A 5,221-nucleotide genomic window follows, 5' to 3' on the forward strand; every position below is an offset into this window, starting at 1 on the left:
ATATATGGTTAGACCCTTGAAATCGCCACCACAAACACATCCATCACCCTCAAATCTCTCTGTATGTCACTCCTTTCTGTTTCTTCATCTCCATTGATTCATTATCTGTCATACAGGTCCGTGTCTTTTGAAATGTATATGAGTAAAGTCATACAACTTTACCAGAGCTCTTTCATTTTATTTTACTGAAACAAAATAGTTTTAATTGAAAGGAAGTTAGAGAAATGTGAGGAGAGATGGAGGAATGAGAGAGACGCATGTTCAAGAATATAGGCTTTCCCAGAAGGGAAACAGCAGAGAATGGCTTTTGAGAGGAGAGTGTACACAATTTCTCCAACTTGTTTTGTCCTGGAGTTCTCTGTCTTTGTAAAATTGAATCTGGGTGTGGTCACAAGAAAAGCCTTGGACCCTTGATGGGCCTTTCATATTCTTCTCAGGACGTTTATATTCTCTTGTACCTTCTCCTTTTCTGAAGAAGTCCATCCTTCTCTAAGTGGGACTTCAATTTCTGCATCTGGTGGGGCCTCTACATCTCTGAAGAGCTCAGGATATGCTTCTCAAAAGGATGTGTTCTACATACCTTTGGAGTACTTCAGGCTCAGGCAATTTCTTCTTATTTTATTATTTACCAGGACCCTTAACTATCTGTTTACAACATCCGCCTTCCCCAGACTTAACCCCCTTACATCTTTAAGGGGTACATGGGTGAAGGTCTGTTTTCCTGCTGACAAAAGGGCACAGACTGCCTATGTAAGGCAGTAGAATCTCATGCTAACTTAGTTGTTAAATGGGGCCCAGGCAAAAGTTATTGGGATACAGAGTTGTCAGTTAAAAGAGAATTCAGACAGACAAGACAATGTTCTAGAACATTAAATCCTGGAGAAGAAAAGTTTTTATTAAGCAAAATTAGTTTCAAATTCATCCACACCATTGAGTACATGAAAATTCTACTGATCTTTGCTGATGACTAGTATCAAACTGTGTAACTAAATATACTAATGTATGTTTGCTCAGATTTAAATGAATATTTGCATTGTTCCTGGTTTTGACACCAGCAAAGTTTATACATTCATATAAATATCTTTGACAATACATGCTTTCAAAAGATGACCATGTTTTTTATTTTTCAGCTTAAAATGCTGAATTACATTGAGTTTTCTTTTTCAATGTAAATAAGACCAACTTTCTGTTGCTGAAATAACCCCCAGAGTTTGTCTAGTGTTCATTTTATTTCTTTCCTAAAAGTTTGCTAGAATTCATGATTGAAGCCATCTTTATCTTGAGTTTTCTTTGTCTTGCTATCTTTAACTACAAATTTGACTTCTTTAATACGTATTTGTCTACTATGAATATTGTTTTCTTCTTGAATAAATCGAGGAACTTTGTGTCTTTCAAGTTTTCTTTCATTTTATTAAAGTTGTCACATTTGTTTCATGAAATTTTTCATTTTACCATATTGCTTATAAATTATAGAGCCTTCCAGGATATCACTTCTCATTACTGGTAAGTAGCTTGTTTTTTCCCTTTCTTGATAAGACTGTGAACAAATCATTACTTATGTGAATGCTCTCAGTGAAAGACCTATTAATATCATTGACTTTACCCATTATTTTATATATATATATATATATATATATATATAAGGCCCCTCCCGTTGATCGTCGATTTGCTCGAGCGGGCCCAGTAACGTCTCCATTGGAGACTTTGTTGTTACTGTGTCTGGCATATCGAATACTCTCGGTAGCTTGCCAGGCTCTCCAAGAGGGGCGGAGGAATCGAACTCGGGTCGGCCATGTTGGCCGCTTGTAAGGCGAACGCCCTACCCATATATATATATATATATATATATATATATATATATATATATTTGGCTTTTGGCTCCCACCCTGTGATGTACAGGGGTTACTACTGGCTCATGCACTCAGGAATTATTTTTGCTGGTGCTCAGGGGACCATATGGGATACTGGGAATCGAAACCTGGTCGGCTGCATGCAAAACAAACACCCTACCCTCTATGCTATTGCTCCAGCCCCATTAAATCTTATATTTCATTGATTCTATTGTTCATAATTTTCCTTTTATGGTTGAGTGTAAAATATTTTTAAACCTATGAGTTTACTCTGATAAAGTAGGAAAACTTTATTTGAGAACTTTTTTATTTGATAATAAAATGGCTGGAGCAATAGCACAGCAGGTAGGGTGTTTGCCTTACACGCTGCCAACCGGGCTGACCCGGGTTCGATTCCTTCACCCTCTCGGAGAGCTCGACTAGCTACCAAGAGTTTCTTGCCCGCATGACAAAGCCTGGCACGCGACTCATGATGTATTCGATATGCCAAACACAGTAACAACAAACCTCACAATGGAGACGTTACTGGGCCTGCTCAAGCAAATCAATGAACAATGGGAGCACAGGGCTACAGAACAGTGCTACAGTGCTACAATGCTACTAGTATTTAAGTTGCTAAGTACTACTTTACCAGATTTTTTGGGAATTTCCTGATCTGATTTATGGTGTTGTCAGAGCATAGTATATTTGGCTTGAAACTTTAAAAAAAAAAAACGGCACTTTCAGGATCAGAATATGATCTAACTTGGTAAATATTCCATAGTATGTAAACAAGTATTTGTATTGTTCTATGATAGGGTTATTGTTTATACAAGTGGCTGATATTAGATCTATCAGGTCAAAATTATTGATGATGTTTTTCAGTTCTCCTTTCCTTCCAATTTTTATCTATGTAGTCTATTGGTATTAAAAAAAATGGCATTGGCACCTGTAACTGAATTTAATCATTTTTCCTTATAGGTCTATCAAGTTTTTATTTCAAGAATATTTCGTTTCTGTTATGAGTATTTTATAAATAGCATCCCCCCACAAGATACTTTTGAGAATAGAAAGGATTTGAATAATTAATATACTGTAACAATAGACTTAATCATCCTGTGAATACAGGTATATATTTAAAAAGGTAGCAGAGGTATCTAAAAGTGACAGACACATATTTTTTCTTTTGTAGTAGAAGTCTTTGGTTGAGAAATATGATCTGCTCTAATATTTCTATATGGAGTCAATCTGTCTCTCCACCATGTTATCTCTGTCAAGGTCTCTCTCTCAAGGTTGCTCAATTGTCTGCAAGATAGATGCTCAGATGTCAGATTTCACATTTACAGTCCTTGTTTTCTCATTCTCACTGGCCACCCAATCATTACATTCTCCATATTTTATTTACCCAATCTGGCACATTGACCAAGAAAGATTTATATGGTGTATTATTAGAAAACCACCTCTACCATATGCTTAAACTTACCTCTGTCAGCAGAGTGAGAATTAAGGCAAACTCAATGAGTTTTTGCATTTTATTTGGATAACAAAGGCCTACAATTCCTTCTAAACATAAGAAGTCCCTAAATTTTATCATTGTTTCTCCCAATGCAATTTAATAACACTGTCACTGTCACTGTCCCTGCCCTCCCGTTGTTCATCGGTTTACTCGAGCTGGCACCAGTAACTTGTACATTGTGAGACTTATTGTTATTATTTTTGGCATATCGAATACGTCACAGGTAGCTTGCCAGGCTTTGCCTTGCAGGCGGAATACTCTTGGTAGCTTGTCAGGCTCTCTGAGAGGGACAGAGGAATCAAACCCAGCTCGGCCACATGCAAGGCAAATGTCCTACCTGTTGTGCTATCGCTCTAGCCCAATATTACAAAGTATTCCTTCTTTTTTTTCTCTTTTTTTGGGTCACACCTGGCATTGCACAGGGGTTATTCCTGGCTCTACATTCAGGAATTACCCCTGGCGGTGCTCAGAGGACCATATGTGATGCTGGAAATCAAACCCGGGTCAGCCATCACTCCAGCCCCTGAAAAAGAGTATCTGTCTTTAATAATATTCACAGTTTTCTCCTATTCCTTATCAGTCTAGATGCGGCCTTGCTACCAATAGCAGCAGGAAATGGTCGTGTTTTACGGTGCTACTTTTCAACTTCCTTCTTGCTAATTACCTTTTTTTAATGTTTTAAAAGTCAGTTTAAGTGAAAGGGAAAAAATCAAGTGGAGAAATAGAGGGAGTGCTAAGGAGTTATTTTGTTTGCTTTTGTTCTGCTTTGTTTGTGGGGTCACACCCAGAATTGCTCCAGGTTTACTCTTGGCTCTGTACTCAGGAATTACTCCTGGACATGTATGAGGAACCCTATGGGGTGCCAGAGATCAAACCCAGGATGACCTCATGAAAAGCAAATGCACTGCCTGCTGTACTAGCTCTTTAGCCCCAATTTGTCTACTCTGGCTGTCTGTTTATTTTTAATGAAGTGTTCTTATCATTCATATTGTAAAACATTCAACTTGCTTGAAGTATGTGGATTCACTACCTTCTTAGTCAATGGCTTATGGTTTAATTCTCAGGCAGATATAGAATTCCCTGTAGGACTTGGTGAGGAGGTGAATTTCAGAGGAAATAAATGAGAAGTTAATGATGGGCCTCAGGATGAAATGACATCATTAGGATTCTGTTTTTATGTTAATAACATTACTATAGTAGTAAAAATGGAATGGAGGAGTTTATAAGCAAATAAAGAATCAGAATCCAAATATGACTGTTCAGTGATAACTTCGGGGTGGCTCTGAGCTCAGGAATCACTCCTGGTAGTATGCAGGAGGACCACGTGGGATGCCTTGAATCAAACACAACTGAGCTGCAAGCAAGGCAAATGCTCTATCTGCTGTACTGTCTCTCCAGCCCCTCCGTAATAAGTTTTAACTGTGATCATAAAAATAGAAACGGGTGGATTGATTTAAGCGAGTAAAAGATTTCCGACCGGTATTCTCAACCAACTGCTCCGGTGATTGAATGTAAGGAACCAAAATGCTGCTTTGGGGTCGTGCCAAGATTACCCACACCAACCATGGTGGCACCGGGGGGCCACTAGAGCTGCACCCAGAGATGCTCAGGGGACATAGAGGTTGGAAATTAAACGCAGGTCACATGTACTTCCCTGTTGTACTATCTCATACCCCCAAATTCTTATATTTTGTCAATAAAATCCTAATTGTTCACCTCTTTATATTATACAGGCTACAGTGAATTCTAAAGTATTGCTGAAAAATAGGAAATTGCAGGGCTGGAGTGATAGCACAGCAAGTAGGGTGTTTGCCTTGCACGCGGCTGACCAAGGTTCGATTCCCAGCATCCCATATGGTTCCCGGGCACTGCCAAG

The sequence above is a fragment of the Sorex fumeus genome, unplaced genomic scaffold (assembly GCF_029834395.1).
Source record: "Sorex fumeus unplaced genomic scaffold, SorFum_2.1 ptg000024l, whole genome shotgun sequence".
NCBI classification, from domain to species: Eukaryota; Metazoa; Chordata; class Mammalia; order Eulipotyphla; family Soricidae; genus Sorex; species Sorex fumeus.